At 39.9% G+C, this 17794-nt stretch overlaps 1 protein-coding gene across 4 annotated transcripts in view; it reads left to right on the forward strand.

Annotated features, from left to right (window-relative positions):
- Window positions 1-17794, forward strand: part of pde1a (phosphodiesterase 1A, calmodulin-dependent) — a 99439-nt gene that overhangs the window by 45688 nt on the left and 35957 nt on the right. The window contains exon 1 of one of the 4 annotated variants that reach the window (XM_053496152.1): window positions 10147-10169. The exons of the other annotated variants lie outside the window; for them this stretch is intronic. The gene's annotated coding sequence lies outside the window, so the exon portion shown is untranslated. Of the gene's footprint in view, window positions 1-10146; window positions 10170-17794 lie in introns of those variants that run through there. 4 annotated transcript variants of the gene reach the window in all.

Consider the following 17794-nt stretch of genomic DNA (forward strand, 5'->3'; position numbering starts at 1 on the left):
CTTATTATCTGACCTCAGATTGCTGTTTATATTTTTTTAAGTGGAAAACGTCCAAGTGTGTGTGAGAACAGCAGCTGCATCTTTCGTTGCATCTTAAAAAAAAATACTTTTTTAGTATTTAGGTAGTTTTTAGCTGCAGGACCATAAGATCAGCAAAAGCATGAAATTATATCTTTTATGTTTTTTTTGTGTTTTTTTTTTTTACCATTTGTGCGTGATCTTCCTTTGGCATGAAGGCTAACATTTGCCCTTCAACTCACTACTGAAAGTAACAGAAAGCATATGCACAGTGAAAAAAAAAAAAATTTTGGTCACAGAACCAGGCACAGCTCTTTTCTAGACACAGCACTAGTTTATAAAACACACCAATCGCATATATGAGGGTTGTTCAAGTCAAACCAGGACTTTTGATTGTGCAGAATAACAAAACACAGTTATAAGAGTAAAAACTCCCTTTATTTCTCTTTAAAATCCGCTGCTACATAAATGCACTTATCACGATGTTGCACTAGTGCTTGGACACCAAGCCATGATCAGTTAGACTGTTTAACTGAAACGCTGGCCTCCTGGGAACTCCATTAATTTTCCCAAATATGTGAAAATGGCTTGGGGTGAGGTCAGGACTGCCGAGTTCCTGTAATGTGCAAGTGGTGTTGATTGTGTGTTAAAGGATTGTGTGTACAAATTAAGCCTTGACATTTAACTGATAAAAAATAAATACAGAAACTGGCACTGTAAGGGGTACAGTGGTTGCCTGTGTGCGTGTGTGTGTGTCCACAGAGGTATAAGAGACACCAAACCTGACCCTTGTTTTATATACCAGACTGTAGTCTAGTATTTCTGTTTGTCTTTCCATGACCGTCTGTGTTTTCCTTCTAAAAGAATCTGGACCCCGTTTGAATAACAAATACAGAAATTGTCTCTCCGTCCCCTTAAACGAGCCATCACGTTAAATGAAAAGCGACATGTTTACTTTGCGTCTCATTACGTGTCTTATTGCGTCTCATTACGCGGGCGCAGGCTAGCGAATGGCGCCGAGGTAAAGATGGCGGGATCGGATCTGACAGCTTTCTAAACAGGCCCGCTGACACGACATGCCACTGACAAGTGGTGTGTCTTTTCTCTGCTCTGATTGGTTTGGAAAGGCTTGTTGCGTGTGTTCAGTGTGCTGGTGCACAGCTGCCATGCGAGTGTGCGTGTGTGTGTGTGCATGCGTGTGTTTAAGAGTGAGTGATATTTTCTGTTGGGATAAAAGCCGTGCTGATTCATTCAGTTGCTGCACAGCTGTGTGACGTCCCGAACACTTTCACAACACTAACCACATGCTCCTCACAGTGAGGACGAGGAGGCTGGAAACACTGCCACATAAAACCCTGTCTTCTTCACGCATACACACACACATAGTCTCAAAACCAACATGTGAGCCTGTCACTCTTCCAGCACTGTTGAATACTTCATTCTGAGTGTTTGAAAGTGTAGATTGTTTTTTAACATTTCTGACAGTTTTAAATTGATTATTTATCTTCCTAGTTTTTTTAGTAACAACAGAAAATTATACAATATACAGTGGAACCTTGGATTACGAGCACAATTCGTTCCAGAAGCGGGCTCGTATTCCAACACTCGTAAATTAAATTTCCATAGGAATTAATGAAATCTCAAATTATTCGTTCCACAGCCCAAAAAAATAAATACATGAAAAATAATTAACACAAAATATAAAGTAAAAATAAAACAAATTAACATGCACACCTTTACATTTACATTTACATTTAGGCATTTGGCAGACGCTCTTATCCAGAGCGACTTACATTTTTACCTTTAAAAAAGTAAAAATAAATACCGACAGATAAGTGTTTCCGTTTGTGTGCGCAGGCTTTGTGTGTCTGTGTTTGTAATGTGCGTGCACATTAACAGAAAAACTGTTTAATCGAAAAAATTAGCAGGGAACATTGTTAATGACACTTGCGTGAGCGCATTCTAACGGAATCACAGCTGTGAAATAAAACAAACAAAACAAAAAAAAAATGAACCTGCACTTTACCTTTAAAAACAATCGCAACAGAGCAGTGTTTCTGTGTAGACCAGAGAAAAAATGGATCTTTAATCTCTAATGAGACTTGCTTTTGCTTTATACACATGCATACACTTGTGTTATAAGAAACAGTACATGCGCACTGTACACACACGCTTACGTTTTGCACACACACACGTGGTCACAGTGTTACAGTAAACAGTGCACACGCGCACGGATGTTGATTATACAGTGGAAGACGAGCACTAAGACCCAGCAGGGGAGACGATTACCTACAATTCCGCAGCGCAAGAGAGAGAATAACCGTTTGTTCAGTTTTAATCAAGCGCATGCATGATACATGATATTAGGTGCTCGTAAACCAAGACTTGCTCGTTTTTCAAGTAAAAATTTATTACAAATCTTTGCTCGTCTTGTGGAACACTCGCAAACCGCGTTACTCGCAATCCGAAGTTTCACTGCAGTGGTTACTTCACAATACAGATAAAAAATGTGTGAAATGTATGAGTGAAACATATGGTAAAATTGTTAGATGGAAGGAGTCTCCAGTGTCAGCACTTTATAACAATCGTATTTAAAACCCTAACTAAGTTTTAGCAGTGGGGAAGAGTTCAGAATAAAAAGTTTTTCATGCTTGTTTTTATTTCTAGTGATAAAAAAGACACAACAATACGAAAAACAATACCTTTTGTCAAGACAGGTGAGAGTTCTGTATATTTGGGTTAAAGTCAATGTAAGAACAGTCATTTTTTTTTGTTTATTACATGACAAAATAATGAAAATAATAACAACAATACAATTGCAACACTGTAAGCAAACCTGGTTGTCAGGTTAAGAAGTCCCGCCTTCTGTGCTGTGATTGGTTAAAGCAATCCGCTCTCATACATACGATTGGTTAGAAACTTAAAGCTCAAAGGCAGGTGCTTGTTGGTTTCAACATAGGCTCCATAGGTTATAGGCTCCAAGCCCCCGCGACCTTGTATAGAGAACAAGGCTGTATAGACGATAAGTTACGAATTCTATAAAGTATACATAGACAGATAAAGACAGAACAGGTGCAGGCCTGTTCAGTAACCGAGAAATGACATGACAGGACCAGAACCAAAACAAAGGCATATGAAAAAACATAAACAAAAGGACATGATCATGGCTGTTTGATCTGGAATGGGAGAAACTCGTGACACTGTGATGCTGTGGTTATAATTTAAGCACGTCAGCCAGCATGCTTGTCCTTTTTCTCATTCCTTAGATTATGTGTTAAGCTCTGAATCCCCCAGACCTGAAGAGTGATTGAAGTGAACCACATCACTGTGGGTTTAGGAGTGTGGCTCAGGCATTTTGCGATGGCTTGATGATAAGCAGAATGGGATATTCCAGCAAGGACAGACATTTAGGAAAGAGCTCGTCTGCCAAAACAGGATTATCAAGACACGACTCGTGCATTTAGAGGGTCCGGGAAAAGCTGTGAGAGTGCAGAGCTGAGAATTGAGTTTACAGTACGAAACATTCCAACCGCCTGTGTGTATAGGGTCCAGAGTAAGGGGCTGTCAAAGGCCCGGAGCTTGACATGCTTTTTGTTGAACGCAAAAGCACCCAAAATGTACTCAGGGTGATAGCTTCCTCACCACTTCAGAGGCCTGGACATTTTTCTGTTTGGCACAGCGGTGAGTGTTTGGGTCTGTAGTAGTAGTGTGTTTCGAGTGTTTCGAATGACACGTCTTGAGAGTGCGAACAAGCTGGATAAGCATCAAGTGGACTGGAAATGATCATGGTCAGTCTCTGAGATATTTGTTGGCATCTTTTAAGGAGCTACCTCTACTTACGAAACACTTTGACACGTCTGTTGGGCGTGACACCGGTGTAGTTCACCAAACTGGTAGCATATGGACGGTGTATACCGTCACTGTGTTACCTTATGTAATGACTAGTGTTTGGTTCGGGAAGGTTGAGCAAGATTAACTTCCTGTTAGGACCTTTGACCAAAAAAAAAAAAAAAACACTTAATTTTCAGTTGCTTGGAATGGATTATGAGTCATTCATCAAATGTTATACGTATAAAATTATATGTTAATCTATTTTAGCTGGTTTTCAACAGCGGATGCAACAGGACTTGCAGATTACCAAGACGTTTTTGTTGCACATTCCTGCTGTGCTAAACGACCTGCACCTAAAATGTCATGTAAAAATAACAGATGTGTCAAGCCGTATTTGGGTGAAATCATTTCAAGGCGCTGAAAACACAATTTCAAACTGTTGTTATTTGGTCCAGATGAATGATCTAAAAATAACTTCATCAGTCAGAATATAAAAGGTCAGTATTAAACATTTCGTTTATTTATTTAAAAGAATGGAGAACCAAAACATTTTCCATAATTTGCTGCCGCATTGATCCTGAAGGGAAACCCTATGGAAACCCTATGGAAGTTTACACCAATCAGCCATAACATTAAAACCATTAACAGTATAACCACTTAGGTTTTCCCATTGTGTCACCAGGGTGGCATTGGCTCCACAGGGTCTCTGGGGTGTCTTGTGTTGTCTGACACCAGGATGTTGGCAGGAGATCCTTTTGCCGCTGTGGGTTGCAAGGTGGGGCCTCTGTGGAATGGACTTGCTTGTCCAGCTTGCTCTTTCACAGTGACCTCAAACCTTTTTTGCACCACGGATCAGTTTCATGTACGATCATTTTCCATGGACAGAGACAGGCCATCTCACAAAGTATAATAAAATGCATAATTAATACAACACACCATAACGCAGAATCAGTGTGAGCCCTGAGCTCTTTTCCCGGTAGGAGTAATGGGAGACAACGACACCCAAAGTGTATTCCTTATGTCCAGTCTGCTCCGTAATTTAGTTCAGTACTATCACTGCAGACAACCCCGTATTACAGAGATACAGTATGTTGTTGGAAATAGAAGCAAGGTTTTTGGATTCCTTTTTGCCGATCTCAGGATATTCCACCTTGATTTTAATCCAGGAAACTCGGCAGAGTTAAAGTCATCTCAAACACACGTTTAAGGCTATATCTATTATACAGAGCAGGGTTGGAGCATGTGAATCACCTGTTGTGATAAACCCGCAATTTAAGTAGGACGCTTTCTTTCGTTGACAGTCTCAGAGTCGCATCTGCTGCCTCACCATGTGGGCGTATTTCATTTTTCAAGGAAGGAAAACAAAATAAATGATTTAAAAATGCAGTTTTTTCATATTCTTTCTATGTGGCCTGGTACCATCATCCACAGCCCAGTACTGGTCCGCAGCCCGATGGTTGAGGACCACTGTCCTATCGGATTGGGATCTGGTTTAGAGTTAAGAGGCTTGGTTGGTGGCCTTGGGCTCTTTGCCTGCTGAGCCTCCTGCAGACCGGCTGTGATGGCCAGCATTGCCTTTTTTCAGCAATTAGTGCTGCATTGGCTTTCCTGTGAGATCATATTGGACAATCTGGCCTTTGGTCCTGTGCATGCATGGGTGAATCTTGTGTGCCCATGATCCTATCACCAGTTCGCTGGTGTATATTTGGTGATCAATGTTGTTCACTTCGCCTGCCAATGGCCGTTATGTTAAGGCTGATCCGGTGTTTTATATTACATGGACACGTTGAACAAGAAACCAAAGAACTGCAGCTGAAATGATGTTGTTGTTAATCTTTCGGCTGCTGCTGCTGTCAAGGGGTCGCCCGAGCAGACTATCGATCCGCACAACATCTTAGCACAGGTTTTACACCGGATGCCCTCCCTGACGCAATCCTCCCATTTATTCGGGCCGGGGACCGGCACTGCATCCACTGGCTGGGTTTGGGCGTCCTCTTGAGTCCTGAATGACCATTAAAAAAATTTTCTTATATATCCTTGTGTGTAATTCTCGTATGGGGACCATTAGGTATAATTCTTGTGCCAGACTTCCTGTTTAAGGACATTGATTCAATTTATAGTAATTTCAAGTACACAAAAGTTGTGTCTGGGTTTAGCAGGTTAGGTTTTGACAGATAAAACATATGATATTTTTGAAAACACCAATATGACATCGTCAGCCTGCCCATGTCCATTGTGCTTTTGTGTGCACTACAAATATGCAAGGTTTGTGTTTGTCCTGGCTGTTGACCACACTACATAACATCAAGGTACTTTGTTGAATGTAATAATAATTTCTTATTCGAAAACTGTCTTGTAATTTATTTTAGCTTTCTTACATTTCAGCCTCTTGCGGAGGCAACAGAACATCATAAAGCATGCTGTACTGCTTCTGAACCCAGCACTACAAACCACATTGCGAGAATTAGACCCTGGACAAACATTTTGGTCCGCTTCAAAGCAAATCTAATATGCAGAATTCACGTTTTAATTATTTTTAGACATTCAGATGGGTCTCCAGTGTGCATGCGCGCACACACACAAAAAAAACTTTCCCACATTTTTTGTGTTCTTCTATTCCTGTATTGGCCAGGGCTTAAACAGGCCGAATAGATTCCCCCCTTATGTGACCTCATATGAGAAAAGCCCCTTATTGCTCAGCTCTGCTGTTTTCTGGCAGTAGCTCATTTAGCTAGACACTAAAACAACACATTCGGAACAGAAATAAAATTAATGGATGGAAAAATATATTATCTAAGGAGTATTTTAGCTGGGGCAGTAACACACACACACACACACACACACTTTAAGGGGGCTTCTGAGACCTTGTTGTTAATTAAATAGTAAAATAAGTTACCTAAGCGCTATGGTATCTAACTTTTTCTTCAATGTGAATCCTTTTGGCCAACTACTTTCCTGACAAAGCAGTTAAAGAAGAGAAATAAACAAATGAAAGATTGCACACATAAACAACACAAGCTTTTTGTGTACAAGAGACTTGAGATACACACGTCGTATTCAGGAAGCTATTGCGATCTTAAGTTCCTAGTAAAATTCTATTCCTAGTAAGATATTTCCTTTCTTATCTGAAAGCCAAAACAACTCCGCACAACTTCCCAAACGTTCAACAGATGTCTGCACCGAGATATGTGAAGCAAAGAAGAACACATCTGTTTGATTAAGAAATAAATGAGGCACGAAATCACCTAGAAGTGCCCATTTCCCACTGCTTGTTTTTCTTGCCTAAAAGGAGCTGATAGTCATCTCTGGAAACATCACACGCTCCTGTGTACTCCTCTCAGTGAATTTTAGGAATGTTGAGCCGTGTGAAGGCCTGGCAGCGCTCGCGGCGTCCCGAGGGACTTTGAGTGACGGCAGCGAGTCTCTTCGGAAGACTTTTATGTAGAAAATGGCAGAGCGGGCTCATGGGAATGTTCTCGAGGTTAAGATTTTTCTCCTAGCTCGTGTGACCGAGACAGTGATGCAATAATTCAGTCTGATCGGGCAATTTCCAGAATGCCTTACGAAAAAGCATTAATAATGTTTTACTTAATTGACATAAATGAGGGCCGTTCATGTGTATGAACTTGGCCTAAAGAACACAGCTGGTTGTTATGACCTGGCAACAGAATCGTATAGTCATCTAACTAAATTCGATGGGTGTTCGAGTCAAACTGGGACTTGTAAGGAAATTTCCCATGCATGTAGAGTCTTTTGATTGAGAACGTGATTCTTGGCGCAGCCGTAAAGTGCTCACTCTTTCATCTGGAGCTCTTGCGGACCTGGAGAGAGCTGATTGGCCGAGCTCCCTCAGAGGGGTGGGATGAAAGGCCCTTAGCGATCGGGGTTCTAAGCCAATCACAGACAACTATGAGTTTATGCAGGCGGAAGGTGCGGATAGCGCTGTCCTCAGAGTGTGTTACGCCGCTCACAACGGTGCAAGCAGTTCGAAAAGATGCGGCTACCATCACGTGATAGGATGCGGCTGGGTCGGGCGAAAAAACCTGATAGTCTTCGGCCTTCCCTGAATTATAGTTGTAGCCTTGATGGGGGAGTGCCCTAATATTAGGTGGGGATTACTGAAGGTACAACTAAATTAGGGAAAAAATGCATGATAGAATGTTAGCAGTTATTTACAGTAAGCAATATCATTCTACCTACTGCTCAGACAAGTCAAAAAAAAAATCGCACTGCATCTTATTATCTCGGATACCATCCTTGTTAAAGTTGACTGTATGAAGGCAGCAGGAGGAAAATGGGAAAAACATGCCCTTGTTAAACTCTTTGCTCTATTCTGTATTTTACTTGTTCGTGCTGTCAGCTATGGTTAGATTTATTGGAGCTGTGGGATATCTTAAAAGCTATTGGCTGTTGTGTAAATCAGTCAAGCACTTCAGAGCGCCATTACTCTGACCAGTTTAAAACGGAAAAATGTCAACGCACAGAATCAAATCAAGCCATTTCACAACGACTTTAAGTGAAGGCAAAACATCTATCCAGGCCATGGCACTCCAGCAGTTTTAATATTATATACAGGGTCTGTATACTTTCTCCTTCATTTATTTTTAAATAACTCACACAATGTTCAGTTCAGTTATCTATATTTACTGTATTATATTATAAGCCTTGTGCGATGGACCACAACTACTTAGCCATAACATTGTATCGGTGCCAAAACGTGTCTCACGTAAAAAGGTGAGAAAGTAAATTATAACACAGATGCAGATGCTCCTCATCTCCCGATCCATGCTTGTTTTTTTGCTGATATAAAAGAAAACACGTTTGATACATACAATTCCATGCTCTTTTCTTTAGTGTCTTTTTTTTTTTTTTTTTTTTTTTTTTAAATCTGTTATTCAGGTGAAACTTGGCCAATTAAAATTTCACATAAAGAGGCATAAACCTGGACAAGTGTATTAATCTAAAGTGTAAAATTGTTAAGATATCGCAACTTAAATTTAACATGGTTACGGACACTACAATTTTTTTTTGGGGGGGGGGGGGATCCTCAATTTTGCACAGAATGCTTCAATGTAAGAATTCTTTTTTTTTTTTTTACCGGTTATATGCTTCTAGAAGCTTACACCAAATTTAGTATCAATATTCAAAGAAATGTCAATAATTTGCATTTTAAATGATTATTGTTTGAAGTAATGATGAAAAAAGGCCATTTTTGGAACACCTTTTTGGAACACCTATAAAATTCAGTTCAATTCAATTTTATTTGTATAGCGCTTTTAACAATTGACATTGTTGCATTGTTTACACAATCAGAAGAATTATTTAAGTTTCTTAAGTAAAATCATCTCTTCAAAACAGCTGCAACTTGAAATTTTTAGGGAAGCAAGATTGCTCACTTCCATGTTGCATAAACTTAGAAGTAGCTTCTCTGGCATACACATTTTCTGTATTATATGTATAATTTAAAAAAACTGCTATTTTAATCAGCACCAATGCTGTGTTTTGGCTGACTGTAAATCATAAAAAAAAAAAATCTCTTGAAAGTGCAGGAAATATGAAACCATCTTTTGCTATAAGGCATTAGAAAAAAAGGTGAACAAGAAGCAATTTTAAGACATCAAATACATCCTGGCTGGTTTGAAGTGGATTTAGTGGATAGTTGACCGTTTACATTTTGTCGTTTAGTGAAATGGGTTGAAAAAAAATGTAATTCTCAGGAAAACAGCTGGTCTTGCTCAACGGTTAGGTGCCTCATCCGGGAGCCTATGAAAAAAAACAAAAAACATTTGCTGTTCTGGATTTGGAAAAGGAAATATGGAAAGCTGAGCGGATAAGGACCAGTCCCGAAGGACGCACCCCGCCGTGAGGATAGTGCTGATCGCTCCTCTGTGGCCTGCAAGGTTCCGGACGCGGCTAAAATGGGACAGCCTTGTGCTCCACTCTTGTTTTTGTTTCTGTGAGGTCTTAAATGAAGCACTACGTGCTGTATGTGTGTGTGTGTTTGTAAAAGACATTCGTGTATATCCCGTTCCACGCAGACCTTTACAGAGAGCTATTTTAACGTTCTTTTGGTTTCCTGCCATGTGTCAAGAACTGCGCCCAATCCCACAATCCAGTGCCGAGCCGGGTCTCGGTGCCAGACTGGAGAGGAATGCGGTATTGTTTAGTTCTGCCAGTGCTCGAAAAGATTGCTTCATGTGTTGTGTTTACGGCAGCCGTATGTGCAATGGGAAGTAGTACACATACACACACACTCGGCGGTTAATACATCATCTGGAGGAGCTGCAGACGTCAGGAGCGCTGTTTTGTCCGTGTCTGCTGTGAGAAACTGTGCACCACACAAACACACACACACTGATGGCCTTTGTTTGAACTCTGATAAGGAGCACAGCTGCTGGAGAAAGAGAGGGCAAGAGAGAGAGAAAGAAAGTCTAGAGACTGCTGTTTGGATCAGACATGCTTACAGTAATATTTGTAGATGATATAGTTTGTACAGTACATGGACTGTCGTCTTCTGTTGTCTACAGAACTTTGACATTGTTACTTCTGTATAAAAAAAATATATGCATTATTATTAGTGAGCCCGCATTTCTGGTTCTTTCGCTCCACTTGTATTGGCAGACATGTACAGTGACCAACTGTATTATTCATAAACAGTTACAGTGATACAAAAAGGCGTATTTTAAATATACCTCATATTGTAGTAGGGTCACTAAGCGCTATTGCACCTCTAGGGTTGGGGGTTCGAATTACATCTCCAGTCTGTGTGTTTGCATGTTGTTTCAGTGCTTGGTTGAAGTTCCCCCTGAGACTCTGGTTTCCCCCTTCAGTCCAAAGACATGCATTTTAGGCTGATGGGTGTTTTACATTTACTGCATTTGGCAGACCATTTATCCCTGCTGAGAGTAAACTTGGTGGTGGGGTTTGAACCTGGGACCTTCTAGACCATGTCCCAATGCCTTTACCACTAAACTACCCCTGCCCAATTAAGTGATGGGATTGCTCGTAGTGTTTAAGTATGTGTGTGAACCCAATCCAGGATATCCCCTACCTTGTACCCTGAGCTCCCTACGATAGGCTCCAGGGCCCTCGTGGTATGTAGTAAGAGAACCCTGGAGAGCAAGTGACTGTTTCATGTTTACTGAATGTGAACGCTGTTGCTAGAAATGGACAGATGTATTAATGAATAATAGTGCTCTGTAATATCTCATACGTGTGTTGTTGTTTAGGCCGAGTGTCAAGTATCGTGTGCTGAGTCACCGTAGCGAACCCAGAGACCAAGCCTTAAGCTTTTAATCTACATTATGATTATGGAAAACAAAACCTGCCTCATTAGTGAGCATGAAGCAAATTACACAGGCTGTGTGCAAATTAGAGTTAAAACAGAAGTCAAACGGAGTGCAAATAAAAGCCAAATCAGGGATACATATTTTTTTTTGTCTGTCTTTGTCGGTCGGTTTTTCCCAATCTTGGAGGACATTTATGTGTTTAAGACAATTGGTTCAACCAGTTTCAGAATTGTTAATTAGTTTGATGAATTAAGAGCAAGGTGCTTAATAAATTACATTTCTGGGAAAAAGCCTTAAACACATTTCTTCGGGTCTGTGTGTATTGAGTTTGCATGTTTGCATGGGTTTCCTCTGAGTACTCCGGTTTCCTCCCTCAGTCCAAAGACATGCAGATTAGGCTAATTAATATTCCCAAATTGCCTGTAGTGTGTGAATGAGCATGTGTGTGTGTGTGTGTGTGTGTGTAAACTGCGATGGATTGGCACCCTGTCCACCCCGTGCCCTGCCTCTCCTGGAAAAGGCTTCAGGCCCCCGTGACACTGGATACAGGATGAAGCACTATAGATGATGAATAAGCGAGTGAGTGTAACTGATTATTGCGACAGGCTGCAAAGCGCCTAAAGATACAATTTAAAAATGTTTTGTTTATGTAACAGCCTCAGCAGCGACCTCATTTCCCCTCTCATCTTTTCCAACCACTCAGCATCTGCATCACTAGTATACCTATCACCAGCCTGATCATCTGCACCTGTTTCATGTCTTAAGTTAGATTGATACGTCGCTGTGTTACTTAACAAACAATAAAACATTACTCTAAAACTGCGGGGACTGGACTGAAAATTTGAGCGATTGAGAAACAATTATACACTTTGCATGCATCCCTGTGATAGTCCATTAAGACACACCTTTTTAAGACACTCTTTTTTTCATGCACAGGAGGAAATTTAGTATATCCATTTACAGACATTAACCTCAGGTTATAATTAAACCTGGGACCCTGGACAATGTCGGGCAATAGTGCTCAATAAAAATAAAAAAAACTATGCCATGCATAACTCTAATCATCAGACGTTGCTACATTTAAAAAGAACAAAAGGTGAACATGTGATGTGGCTGCTAAAATATGATGGAGTTGAGGGTTCAAGTCCAATCTTCAGGTCTGTGTGCGTGTGTGGGGAGTTTGCATGTTCTCCTCGTGCGTGGTGGGTTTCCTCCAGATACTTCGGTTTCCTCCCCCAGTCCAAAGACATGCAAAGTAGGCTAATTGGCATTTCCAAATTGCCCATAGTATGTGAGTGAGTGGGTATCTGCTTGGGACCTGCAAAGGATTGGCACTGTCTAGGGTTTACCCAATTCTATGGAATTGTGGAATTTCATGGCTATCCCAGGGAACTCAGGGCACATGGCAGGGTGCACCCTTAATGGTGTGCCATCCCATGGCATGGCAAAAGAACACACACACAATCGAATCACATACACTCCAGGCAATTTGAAAACATCAATCAGCCTACACTGTGCGAAATGTCTTTGGAGTGTGGGAGGAAACCCACTAACCACATGGAGAACATGTACACTCCATGCTCACAGAGTGGCACAGTAGATTAGAACCCTGGAGGTGTGAGGCGACAGTGCTAATAGCCAAGCCGCCATGCTATCATTTTCAGGCATGGTCTCGGTGAAAAATGCAATGCATTTAAAAATACCCAATACAACACAGAGTGCTGCATTGATAAAACATAAGCCATAATGAAACTTTAAATCTCTTCCCATTACCGTGCTTTATCATGCCTGCCCAGAGAGTCAATGTCACTGTGATATACCCTGTAGCATTAAGTGTGTGCATGTATGTGTGTGTGTGTATTTTGATTCTGAAGTGCTATTTGGACACACTCTGTCCCTTCTCTTTTTGGGCAATAACCCCACCCCCACACCCTATCCACCGGTGCTATTAGCTTGTCGCAGGGGCTCGAGGGGCCTTCAGAATGAAGAAAACATAACGTCATATAAATGCTTGCTCCCAAATCACCCTTATCGAGTTGCTGACCTTTTCGTTTGTCACTCAGCCTGACCAGATAGGTCCCATCTATCACTACAGGAACTCACAGCACGTACAGCCTACACACACACGCACACACATAGACTGTAAACAGAGTAAGTAAAAATAGTAAGCCATAGATGTAGACGCTTATCAAGCTCACTCACACGGTGTTCTCCAAGTCCACTCCGCTGGGAATGTCCACTGTAAGTTTAGGCATAGCAGCCTCGATATTGGCACTACAGCCAGGGATCAGGTTCAAGTCCCAGTTGTTGTCTTTATTGGAGCACCCAAGGACATTGAAAGAGGACCATGATAAGGACATTTCTTGGCTTATTAGAAGTCTATTTGTCAACAGACTAAAACTATATGGGAGAAAATTGTCTTGAGGCCCCGTATTTCTTCATATTTTGCCTTTAAAGAGCCAGACTTTCTTGTTGTTGAGGAATAGTTCCCAAGGCTTTCTGAAGGACTTTTCAACTCTCGTTTTCAGTCCAGTCCTTGTACCTGATAAGTTTCAGAAGTTTTCATGTTTTTTTGTTTGTTAAGCCACATAGTGACCTATGAATCATTCAAGCATGAAATAACATCTAACTTAAGGCATTACCCAGTAAGAACAGGTGCAGATGATGACAGAGGATTAGTATAGTCATTTTGAATGCTGAGTGGTTGGAACAGAAGAGAGGGGAAATGAGGTTGCTGCTAAGGTTGTCACAGTACATAAACTACTTAGTTTATCCTTAGTTACTTTGCATCCGGTCACAGTATAACATTTGTTTAACATTTGGTCCCTTTAATTATTGGTAAATGAATTACTCACTTATTGTCTACACTGCTTTCTGGGTCACAGTGGGGGCCTGGAGCCTATCCCAGGAGACCCAGGGCACGAGGCATGGGGTACTAATTCATTGCAGGGTGCACACATACCCTCAAACGCTACGGGCAATTTGGGAACGCCAATTAGCCTAATCTTTGGACTGTGGGAGGAAACCAGATTACCTGAAGAAACCCAGGAAGCATGGTGAAAACATGCATACTCTATGCATACAGACCCAAGGCGGAAATCAAGCCCACAACCTGGAGGTGCAAGGCAACAGTGCTAACCATTAAGCCACCTGCCCTGAATCATTTAATTTAATTTAATTTGAAGAAATTAGGGTGGCTCAAGACTTTTAAGTCAGTGACCCTTTATTTGCTATAACAGTCGCGGGAATTGGGGATTGAGAACCTCAGTGAGATCAGTCACTGATGTTGGATGAGGAGGTCTGGTCTTCCAGTTCATCCCAAAAGTGTCCAGTGGGCTTAAGGTCAGGGCTCTGTGCAGGACACTAAAGTTCTACATCTCCAAATGTGACAAACCTCATGTCCTCATGGTACTGTACTTGTTTTATACACTTGGGTATTGTCATACCGGAACAAGTTTGGGCTTCTAAACAAAAACCATTGTAGAAAATTGATTGCTGTCAACTACAGTATGTGGTGACATTGTGGGAAAAAACACATATGATTGTAATATTCAGGTGTCCACATAAATTTGCCATGTAGTTTAAAACCCAAATGCCTGTTTATTATTGTCAATCCATCCATGACTAAGTCCATAGGTTTGGCTTTCCAGAACTCTCATTTGTGTTGATTCAGCATCAGAGAAACAGAAGAGAGTATTTGTCTAGCAAAACGGCTGAGCCGTGCTTAAATTCTGAATAGACCTAGTATGATTAAACAGATTCACAGTGACATGAAAATGTTAGGCAAGCTAAATTATTTGACTACATTCCAAACCACACTAATGCACCTAACACAGTATGCCAGAATGGTACACCACATTAAGTACTACTCCAGTGTGTCCTTTGTTGCTTTTGTCTGCACTTTAGAACACTGTTTTTTGCCTTTTTTGGTGTGTGTGTGTGTTTGCCCCTCTGTCTACAATCCAAGGTGCCTCACAAAACCTGCTTATAAAGACTTAATATACCTATACTTAAATAACTGTTCAAAAAACCTGGGAAGAACCCTTCCTAAGAGTCCGATCCTCTACTTGATATCCACTGGGCTCTCAGCCAAGCTCAAGTAGGCTCCATCCTTGAACTGGCGCACTAAAGCTTTTTTCTTCCTCATCTTGCCATTTTCAACTCAACTCTAGTGTCATGATAAAGTTAGATCTTTGGTCACTTTTTTCCCTAGGCTTTAATTCTGTCTGTCATATTCTGCTGCTGGATCTCACATTCATGCCTTTTTCATGGTGGCTTCAGTTCTCGTTTCTGCAGTTCAGTTCCCACCATCCAGAACTCACCATCCTGGCAGCTTACTAACAACAGATCTCAGCTCTGTTAGGTATAACAGTGGTTCTGCCTACAGTTTATATCAATAGGCATGTTAACATTAATGTGCTCATTATAAAAAAAAACCATACAACATAAAAATATTCTGGTAATACAGTATTACCAGAATATTTTTCTGTACAGTCTGTAAATCCTGCATAATTTATAACCCTTCTATTTTATTTATTTATTTATTTTTTTGTTAACTTTGAACATATACATTTTCAGCCAAAATTTGTAAAACAATTTTCATCATTTTTAATTTTTTTTCCCTTATATTACTTTTTTAAAATCTATTTTAAATCTAATTGTACTTTCTTGTGCTATTTATTTAATTGCAGAGAAATCTTTATTTTTAGGCAGTTTAACAATATAATGCGGCATGGTGGCTTAGTGGTTATCACTATTGCCTTGACCTCCAGGTCCTAGGTTTGATTTCCGCATCAGGTCTGTGTGCATTGAGTTTGCATGTTCTTCCCATGCTTGGTGGGTGTCCTCCCACAGTCCAAAGACATGCAGATAAGGCTAATTGTGTTGTACGTGTTAACTGGAGGACCTACCATGGTCATACACTGTAAAAAATCGTATGTGCTATCTACTTAAAAAAATATGGTAACACTCTTGCACGTATTATTTTTAAGCAGTTTTTAAGGCTTGATTTTTTAAGTAGAATTTACTTGAATAAATCATGTTAAAAAGACTGAATTATTTAGCCAGACGCATATTATTTTTAAGTATTTACAGCTAGATTTTTCCCCTAGCAGAATCTACTTGAATAAATTATGTAAAACATCCAAAATTATTTAGCCAGACACGTGATGATTTGAACATTATTAGTGGAATAATCTTTTTTAGTTTAAGCAGTAAAACAAAAGGTACTCATATGTTTTAAGGAAAATTACTTAATAATATTAAAACAAATTTTATAATGAAATAAATACATAATGCATTTTGGTGTTAAACATGCTTTTATTTCATGTTTCACTGGTATTAAAAAATTAAACACTGTGTAAAATAGTGTATATAACAATTGTAAAACACTTTGTAACTGACAATTTCTGTCATTGAAACCAACTGCTTAGCATTATATGCTAACATCTTTTCTTGTGGGAATAGTCACATTCTGTACTAAAACCTGAAAGAACTTAAAAGAGTAAACCATTTCTAAGTTAATATCTTTGTAACATTGTAAAACACTAACTCCCCAAAACTTCCTTTAGTGAACTGTGGAGACACTACAACAAACACAAGCATGCTAATGGCGGACAGGATGTTTTCAGAAATGTTCAAAATGTTTAATTTATTTCATTTATATTACTGACACTAGTGCAAGAACGGAGCTTATTTAAGAAATCAAAATAAAATATAAAAATTAGTAAAGGGCTTAACTTACTTCTTAACATTTTACACTGTTCGTCTGTTCCTTCAAAATGCCGTCTGATCACTGCCGTTGTTGAGATTTAAATGAAGGTGACTCAATAAAACCCAGATAATTGAGCCAATTTTCTTAAAATAAATGTGAAGGCTTTTTCCTCAAAAATTTTGCCTAAATGGTTCCTCAAATTAAGCCTAAAAATTGCACTCATTTCCTTTAAAAAATAGGTAAAATGTATTTCTTAATTTTATTAGTGAAATGTTCTCAATATATTATAAGAAACACAGGAAACCATTTTTTAAAATGAAATATGCACATTATTTTTAATGATTACATCAATTTTTTAAAATGAAAATTACAAGCCTCATGATTCATTTTTTACAGTGTACAAAATGGGAATAAATACATTGGCCTCCCCAGTTTCACTACATATCATACTGTGTATGTGACAAATAAAATTACAATTTGAATAACAGACAAATTAACTGTATTTATTAAGAAAAGAAAGGAAAAATGTGAGACTAAAATATAAGCAATAAATAAAGAGTTAACCCAAAATGAACTAAACTTTATCTGGAGATTAAGTCACGTCGGAGAGGATAGACGACTTGAAATAGATGGTTCGAGAGGGGTAGCCTGTGTCGTATTTTTCATCCATCCCCTGGAAGATCAAGACCTCGTCACAGGTCCACCAGAAAAGCCACACTTAAGGACTACTCTTACCCTGTCTGGTTGTTACACCTTAATGACTCTCTCCCTAATCTCTCTCTCTGTCTAGTGCTCCTGCTTTTAAACAACTCTCCCACCCGACTCTTTAAAGACCCTGCCTCATACGCTCTCATACCTGCCTCATACAGTACCTATTCTATTGTTCCCAGAACGAGCCTTTTCAGACAGAGGACCCTGCAGAGCTCAAATATAAGGAACTTTC

The sequence above is a fragment of the Clarias gariepinus genome, chromosome 5 (assembly GCF_024256425.1).
Source record: "Clarias gariepinus isolate MV-2021 ecotype Netherlands chromosome 5, CGAR_prim_01v2, whole genome shotgun sequence".
NCBI classification, from domain to species: Eukaryota; Metazoa; Chordata; class Actinopteri; order Siluriformes; family Clariidae; genus Clarias; species Clarias gariepinus.